Source organism: Chlorocebus sabaeus, chromosome 17 (genome assembly GCF_047675955.1).
Source record: "Chlorocebus sabaeus isolate Y175 chromosome 17, mChlSab1.0.hap1, whole genome shotgun sequence".
In the NCBI taxonomy this organism is placed as follows: Eukaryota; Metazoa; Chordata; class Mammalia; order Primates; family Cercopithecidae; genus Chlorocebus; species Chlorocebus sabaeus.
The window spans coordinates 5,767,962-5,777,578 of NC_132920.1; positions in this window are offsets into that span (position 1 = coordinate 5,767,962).

The following is a 9,617-nucleotide window of genomic DNA, read 5'->3' on the forward strand; positions in this document are numbered from 1 at the left end:
TATATAGAACTGTGCTTGACACATAATAGATGCTCAATAAATATTTGTTTAATACACTTTGATGATGCAGAATTCATCTGAGGATTGGGGTAACTAAAAAAGAGAAGCTGAACCAGATTAATTTTTTTTTTCTCCAGGCCACTAGTGTTTACAAGTTGTATTTAAATGTACATATAGATATCAGTAAATCTATGCATTCTCAATGGATCTCTTTCCAAATGCCACATTAAGCAATCCCAATCAACCTAGCATTGTTATAAGAGCTTTGGCATGAAATAGAACTCGGTTTACCTTCTCTCTCCACTGTTAACCATGCACATGACCCTGAGCACGCTACTGGACCCCTTTGAGTCTCAGTTTTCTTGTCTGTAAAATTGGGATAATAATGTCTACCTGTAAGATTAAATGAGATAAAATATGTTAACCCTTATTCATTCAGCAATTATTTAGTGAGTACCATGTTCTAGGTACTTTCATAGGTACTGGGGGACCATTCATTCATTCTTCACTAACTATTGAGTTATAGGCAGTGTACTAGTAACTGGGGAAAAAGCCAAGAGTCCCTGCTCTCATGGCGTTTGCATTTTAAGAGAGGGAGACAGTCATATTTTAAGCAAGATAATGGAAGTAAATATTAAATAAATGAGATGGTGTGATGGTTAATGTTATGGGTCAACTTGACTGGGTTAAGGGGTGCCCAGATAGTTGGTAAGACATTATATTTGGGTGTGTCTGTGAGGTGTTTGTGGAAGAGATTAGCATTTGAATTGGTAGAAGATTTGCTTTCACCAGTGTGGGCAGGTATCACTCAATCCATTGAGAGACTGAATAGAACAAAAAGGTGGAGGAATGTTGAATTCTTTCTCTCTCCTCTGGTTCTGAGACCTTCAGACTCAGGCTGAATTAGACCACTGGCTTTCCTGGGTCTCTAGCTTACAGACGCCACATCATGGGACTGCTTGGCCTCCATAATCACGTGAGCCAATTCCCTTAATAAATCTTGTTTTGTCTCACTCTCTCTATATATACTCTGTTGATTCTGTTTCTCTGGAGAATCCTGACTAATACAGATTGTGACAGGTATTTTTGAAAAAAAAAATTCCACGGGGGGACGTGGCTGGAGAGGCTGTGTGTGGTATAGGGGAGGCGGAAGTCACAACCTTCTCTCCAAGTACAACTCAGCATTGGTGGCCAAGTCTTGCGTCCACGATCACGCAGTAAAGCCCACTTCTCTGGTGTGCAGCAGGCACACGTTGGCACTCCATGGGTTATCTCCTTTTGCTGCTACTGCTGCCACTATAGGAGAAACATATGAACTTGATGACTCTGTAAGCCTGTGTCACGCCTGCTGGGTTACTGGTCACAGACTCAGTTTACCCTGCTAACTCCCAAACATATGCATCCGTGTAGACTTGCAGGGGTGCCAGGTATTCAGTCTCACACAGCAGATATTTCTCTTCTACAGTGAAAATGATAACAAAGGCTGGATGTTTACATAATGGCAGAGAATTGTCTTTGTGCCTATTTCTACATCTGCACAATTTAAGAACTTGGGCAGACCCAGGTCTAGAGTGTATACAATGCCCGTTTTATGACTGTAGTAGAAGTACAGACTGTCTACAAAAAGAAAGAAATCCATTATCTCCCCTAATGGATGTTATAGGGAGTTTCTACTAAATATTGAATAAATTAAACTTAAAACAATTCTCTGTACTGAGTTTATGATACAGTCTATGGCTCCCACAAGAGAATAAATGATAATGGAGAGAGAAATATTTACCAAACCCAAAAGCAGGAGCCATTTATTTAGTCATTAACAATGAAATTGGCAATGTTAAAATTACTGTGCTAAAGAAATTCATTTCTTAAACACATAAATATCATGCTCATAATTTAAAGGCTTCATTTTCAACTGTTCATTTAAGAGAAGAGAAGGATTGGTAGACTTTCATTTTAGGTAGACAGGAAAATTTCCACGGACAAAGAGAACTGGGTAAATAGGCTCTATGGACCTCATATAAAAAGAAAGGCTGGATGTTCCTGAGAGGATTTCTTCAAAGAGGCTTCATTATTTACTGAATAGCTGCAGAAAACCCCAGCCCCTTTATGTAATTTGGAATGACCTCTTCTGTTCTTTGTAGCTGTCCTCATCCTTCCCTTCTTTCCTTTAGGGTTCGGTCAGCTCTCACAACCTCTGGGCAGCTGTACCCAAATATCCCAGCACAAGCTCTCATCTTTTCTCCACCCACCTGTCACATGGATTGTCTGAGCTGCATGATATACTTCCTCATGTTTTCACACACATGTGTCTTGCCTCTCCTAACAAAGCAAGAGACTTGTTCTCAATAGAAAGGGGGAGTGATGCTTCCAGTCAGCGTCCACAGTCATTCTTGATACTGGGATGGGTACTTCACTTATGTGTAACAATCTGGCATGAATAAAAAACTTAAATATGACTCTAAAACTTTCCTATGTATCTGTTTACCTCAAGTGCATGACTGACAGATTCCCTTCTACCTGGGTTTACTTTTGGGAAATCAAATGAAAATTTCTGAATGTTAACTTCCTTCATTCTTTGGCGCTTTAAGGTACCAAGTAGACATAATTACCATTAGGAAAACAGAGAAAATCATAAAGCAGTCTAGAAGAGAGTCTCGTTTTGACAGACCTAGGGTTAGGCAGGTGGGGAGGGTGATCACATTTAAATGAATTCTTTTTCTTAGTTAAAAAGCAATGCATATTCATGTTGGGAAAAGTAGATATTAAATGTAGGCAAAAGAAGAAAATAAAAACCACTGACAATCCTACTCCAGTAGAAAGCACTATTTGCATTCCAGTTGATATCCTTCAGGTCTTTCTTAGTTGTATGTATTTTCCTATGTATGTATTTTTCTTTCCAAAAATAGAATCACTTTGAAAACACTGTTTTATGACATGCTTTTCCACTTAGAAATGTATTCTGAATATTTTCTCATGTCACTGAATTTTCTCAGGTCACTGAATTTTCTCTTGTGCATCCTTCAGAATGGCCGACTCTTCTTGATGTCTGTTCTTTCATCACATCCTATATTCAAAATGGCAGCAAATCTTGTTGGCTCTGCCTCTGCAATCCAGCTGGAAGTTGGCCACTTGTTCAACCCTAGTCCAAGGTACCATTATCTTATGCTTGGGATATTGCAAGTGCTTCCTGGCAGGTCTCTTCCTTTCTGACGTTGTTACTTGACGTCTGTCTTCAGCATGGTAGTCATGGATCTTTTGAAACCTTGGTTAGATCTTGTTACTCCTCAGCCTTCTCTGTTCCTCCTCAGCCTTCTCTGTCCCTCGGCTGGTGCCCCTGGCTCAGAGGGAACTCTGAAGTCCTCAGTGTGGTCCACTAGGCCCCGTGGCATCCGGCTGCCCCTTATCTGCTGCTCTTTCCCCCTTGCTCACTCCACATCAACTGTGGTGCCTTCCTTGCTATTCCTTGAATATGCTCTAGTCTTAGGGCCATGCATTTGCTATTTTCTACAACACTGTTAAACACCGTCTGCCCACAGCTTGCTCCCTTGCCTTCTTCAGGTTTCTACTTAATGTCACCTTTTCAATGAGGCCTTACATGACCACCCTGTGTAACAGTTTCCCACTCCTCCACAACCCCTCCCCACGCACGTCTTCCATTCTTCTGCTCTGTTCCTATGTGCCACATATTGCACTTCTATGAAAAGTGTGTTGGGCTTGCAGTCTCTATTTCCCACCAGCATGCAGGCTCCACAAGGGAAGGATTCCTGACTATTGTGTCTACTGCATCTCTCACGTTTCCAGAACATGACATAGAGTAAGCACTTGATAAATATTTTCTGAATGAAGGAATCGCCTGCCACATTTTGATAAATCATAGTATATTTAACCAGCCCTGATGCTGGGCATCTGATTGTATTCAATTTTTCTTTACTATTGTAGATAATGCTGTAGTGCACTTCTATTCATCCACTCAACCTTTTCTGCATACACAACTTATTTCATTAGAACAAATCCTCAGAATAGGGGATACATTGTTAAAGTTAATTTACTTTCAAAAATGCCTGCATACAGGTACTGTCATGCCAGGAGGATGAGGTAATTTCCCACACCCAGGTCAACTTTGAGCAATGCTGGGAATTTCCATATGTCCAAACAACTGTTTATCAGGGAATGCAACAAGGTACTTTTGACACTGAGGGTGAAAGGAACTCATTGAACCAAAATCTTCCAAAAAGACTGGAACAGAAGAGAGTGGATGAAGAGCATAATAGAAGAGAAGTGCCAGGGAGGAGGATTGTCTTAGGCCAAGCACACTGAGGATGGACAGTTATTAGCCCTCCCGAATTGTCATTCGCATTGAACCAATGAGAGCCAGCCATGTGCCTGTCTGTGCCTTGTGTTTTTATTCTTCAACATATACTTTAGAACATTCATTCTGTGCAAAGCTCTGTGCCCAGAGCTGTTGAGATACCAGATGCATATTGTTCCCTGCCTTGAAGACCCCAGCAGTCAGGGAGAGAAGACATGCTTAAACAACCCAAGAGTCGTCACTGGGGAGAGACGAGTGGTGCCTGATGAGAGATTGAATAAGAGAAGACACCACCGTGGGCTACAGTGGTCAGGAGAGGCTTTGAAATAGAACAGCAAATCTTTATGGAGGGTTTACTGGGTAACAGGCAATATTTTAAGCACTTTCTGAATCACTTAATATTCACAGTAACCCAAATGAGCTAGGCACTAATAGTACCTACAATTTACCAATGAGAAAATTGAAGCACAAGAGTTGAAATACGTTGCACCAGGTTGCAGAGGTGGTAAATGGGGGAGTCAGGCAGGTGGGTTCTGGAATCCCCTATTAATCATGACTCTATGCACCTTCATGTTTAAGTTACTATCAATACGTAACAAATCACTATGACCATAGTTGCATAAAGCCACTGTTTTATTATGCTCCCAAATTCTGTGGGTCAGGAATTTGGATAGAACACATCAGGGACACCTTGGCTCTGCTCCACATGTCTGGGGCCTCGACTGGGTCCATGAACGCCTGGGGTTGACTCAATATGACTGGAATCACCTGGAGGCATCCATGTGTCCAGTAGATGATGCTGGCTGTCAGCTGGGACCTCAGCTGAGGCTGCAGCTGGAACACCCATATGTGGCATCTCCAGGTGGCCTGGGCTTCTACATAGTATGGTGGCTTCCGAGCAGTCAGACTTCATACACTGTGGTTTAAGACTCTAAAGGCAAGGGTCCCAGCAAACAAAGAGGAAGCAGCATTGCCTTTCCTGAGCTAGCCCTGGAAGTCCCACAGTCTCAAGCCCACCTAGATTTAACAGGAGGGGATACAGACCCCTCCCTCCACCCAAACTCTTGATGGGAGGAATGTCAAAGGATTTGCAGCCATTTTTTTTGGTAATAGACTTTAAAAAATTTTTTAATAATAATTTATTTTATTTTTTATTATTTGTTTTTATTATACTTTAAGTTCTAGGGTACATGTGCACAGCATGCAGGTTTGTTACATAGGTATACATGTGCCATGTTGGTGTGCTGCACCCATCAACTCGTCAGCACCCATCAACTCGTCATTTACATCAGTTATAACTCCCAATGCCATCCCTCCCCCATCCCCCCTCCCCATAACAGGCCCCAGTGTGTGATATTCCCCTTCCCATGTCCAAGTGATCTCATTGTTTAATTCCCACCTATGAGTGAGAGCATGTGGTGTTTGGTTTTCTGTTCTTGCGAAAGTTTGCTGAGAATGATGGTTTCCAGCTGCACCCATGTCCCTACAAAGGACACGAACTCATCTTTTTTTATGGCTGCATAGTATTCCATGGTGTACATGTGCCACATTTTCTTAATCCAGTCTGTCACTGATGGACATTTGGATTGATTCCAAGTCTTTACTATTGTGAATAGTGCCGCAATAAACATACGTGTGCATGTGTCTTTATAGCAGCATAATTTATAATCCTTTGGGTATATACCCAGTAATGGGACGGCTGGGTCATATGGTATTTCTAGTTCTAGATCCTTGAGGAATCGCCATACTGTTTTCCACAATGGTTGAACTAGTTTACAATCCCACCAACAGTGTAAAAGTGTTCCTCTTTCTCCACATCCTCTCCAGCACCTGTTGTTTCCTGACTTTTTAATGATTGTCATTCTAACTGGTGTGAGATGGTATCTCATTGTGGTTTTGATTTGCATTTCTCTGATGGCCAGTGATGATGAGCATTTTTTCATGTGTCTGTTGGCTGTATGAATGTCTTCTTTTGAGAAATGTCTGTTCATATCCTTTGCCCACTTTTTGATGGGGCTGTTTGTTTTTTTCTTGTAAATTTGTTTGAGTTCTTTGTAGGTTCTGGATATTAGCCCTTTGTCAGATGAGTAGATTGCAAAATTTTTCTCCCATTCTGTAGGTTGCCTGCTCACTCTGATGGTAGTTTCTTTTGCTGTGCAGAAGCTCTTTAGTTTAATTAGATCCCATTTGTCAATTTTGACTTTTGTTGCCATTGCTTTTGGTGTTTTAGATGTGAAGTCCTTACCCACGCCTATGTTCTGAATGGTATTACCTAGGTTTTCTTCTAGGGTTTTTATGGTTTTAGGTCTAACATTTAAGTCTCTAATCCATCTTGAATTAATTTTCATATAAGGAGTAAGGAAAGGATCCAGTTTCAGCTTTCTGCTTATGGCTAGCCAATTTTCCCAGCACCATTTATTAAATAGGGAATCCTTTCCCTATTTCATGTTTTTCTCAGGTTTGTCAAAGATCTGATGGCTGTAGATGTGTGGTATTATCTCTGAGGGCTCTGTACTGTTCCATTGCTCTAATAGACTTTATTTTTAAGAGCAGTTTTAGGTTTACAGCAAAATTGGTTAGAAGGTACAGAACTTTCCCACATATCATATTGCCTGCCTTAGGTGGCACTATCTTTTTTTGTTTGTTTGTTTAGATGGAGTCTCGCTCTGTTGCCAGGCTGGAGTGCAGTGGCATGATCTTGGCTCACTGCAACCTCTGCCTACTGGGTTCAAATGATTCTCCTGCCTCAGCCTCCCGAGTAGCTGGGACTACAGGCATGCGCCACCAAGCCTGGCTAATTTTTTTGTATTTTTAGTAGAGGTTTTGCCATGTTGGCCAGGATGGTCTTGATCTCTTGACCTCGTGATCTGCCTGCCTTGGCCTCCCCGAGTGCTGGGATTACAGGCGTGAACCACAGTATGCTGGCGTGGCACTCTTTTGTAGGAAGGGCTCTCTTCCTTGTATTTCCACATGGCAAAATCACTTTGCTTGTCGTCAGATGGAGTATTTATAAAATAAAGCCAAACTCTTCTATTTGTGCTTACTCTAGCTTTTCAGATTAAACAAATCCTTAATATTGGCAAAGGGCCTGACAAGCCTTTAGTATTAATTAATTCTTGGAAGTCTCTGGGGAGAAGGTAAGTATTCTTGGGAACTGACAAAATAAATCGTTTCATTAAGCAGGTATACCATTCCTCTAAGCCCTGTGCCAACTTCTGACCTGTGAGTTCTCTTTGTATCAGGCTGGCCAGGGGCCCTCAGGTCATGCCAAGCTTGCAGGCAGAGCTGGACGAGGGCACGATGGGTCACGTGCGTGTGTCTTTCTTTACTATTCACTGCCAGGCTCTCTCCAGGCTTTTCAAATTCTCTACTTTGTAAGTGAATTTGACCAGCATTTTCCTCCCAAAGTCACAGTTGAGTGTTCAAAATGAGGATCCACTGGTGTCTGTTGCTGATGTGGCATAAAAGTTGCTTGAGCGGAAGGAACATCTGTCCTCGATAGGCTTCTACTATTTTCCAGTAAATTATATTAAAAATTTACATCATTACTTTACCCATGGGAAGGCTGTGTTTGCTTTCTTCTCTCTGCTCTTTCTCACCCCATCCCTAATAGGCCCAATATCCCTCAATCTAGAAATAGTCTGGAGGTGTGGGTGCCCAATCACAAGTCATCCAGATTTTCACTGCCCATCGAATGTGGAAAGAATTGGGATTCTTGCCTGATATCCTTGTCATGTGTTGTGTGCTTATCCATATTGTCATGCTCAGGATTGGTTATGGAGTTTATGGCTAAGGGGTGTATAGACCCTCACCCTCCTAACCCACTTGCCTTGCAGCAGCTCTTTCTACAGGTGTGTCTGTCTTGGTCACTGGGCTGGATGTCTGCCTATCAAGCAGGGGCCTCCTCTTAGCTACTTTCTTCTCCTGATCAGGGCTTTGCTCATGACTGATGCTCAACATCATAGACATGACTTAATTTGCCAGTTTCTCATTTTGGATTACAGTTCTGCATGCCATTGAATTCAGGCCAGGTGGGGTGATGAGTTCTAGACGATGACATTAGATAGAAGTGATGTGCGTGCCTTCTGGGCTAAGGCATTTATTTGCCAGAACGTGCCTTATTGGGCCTCCCCTTTCCTGCTGTGGGGAACCCTGAAGCCTCACATAGAGATGGCTCTGTCATAAGATGCTGTGGTTACTTCGTGGAGAAAACCTCCCTCCCCATCAACCCGTGATTGGCATGTCACATGAGGGAGAAATCGCCTCTCATTGTGTTCAGCCTCTGATATTTTGGTGGTGTTTGTTGCTATAGCCTATCCTACTTTATGGGTTGGCAAACTATGGCCCATGGATCAAATCTGGTTACTCACTTGTTTTTGTAAATAGAGTTTTAATGGGACACAGCCACACCCATTCACTTATATATTGTCTACACCTGCTTTCACACAGCAATGACAGCAATGAACAGTAGTGACAGATGCTGCATGGTCTAGAAAGTAGAAAATTGTACTATTTGGCCCTGCAGAGAGGTTTGCTGATGCCCGCCTACCTTGACTGATACACTCAAAAAAAGTCTCTTAAATTATTAAATTGACAATAAAAAGGTGGAAGCCCAAAGCTGATGCTAAAACAATGTGAGATAACTTTGCATGATAATCAACCCAGCTTAATTGGCAAGCACTGATTAAGTGCCAGTTATGTGTCGGACTTGGGGCAAATGATTTTCCCTTGGGGTCCTACGGGTTTGGGGATGGAAGGAGGTGTTGCTCTCCTTCTCAAGTTCGGGAAGTAAAGACTTGAGGTGCAAAGGGGGATGTGACAAGAAGATTCAAACCCCAAGGATTCTGCATGAGCTGCGGGATTCATCACGACTGTCTCCATCAAAGTTCATTCATTCACCAAACATGCTGTGAGCCATTGCCATTTACTATGTTTGGTGTTAGCTGAGTAGACAGCACAGAGGATTATTAGGCAATTACAATATAGTGTGATGGGTGTTAGGATTGGAGTGCGCAAGACGCTGGGGAAGGATGTACCCTTGATGGGGCCAAAATGGTAACTGGTGTAATTCCCTGAGACTGAAGCCAGGTGAAGGCTGAGAGAATTGCTGGTTGGCCAACTGTAGTACTTGGGGATTTTCTTGCCTAGGGAGAAAGCCCTGGAACAATCTCTTCACACCCTAGATTTGCACAGCAGTTCTCAGATCCTTGCTTTAGGCAGAGCCCCACTGCTAAGTCTTGTAACACAAAAGAGCTTTGCCCATGCCCAGCTTTCTCTGGCTCTTTTTATCCTATCCTCCCCTGACAGG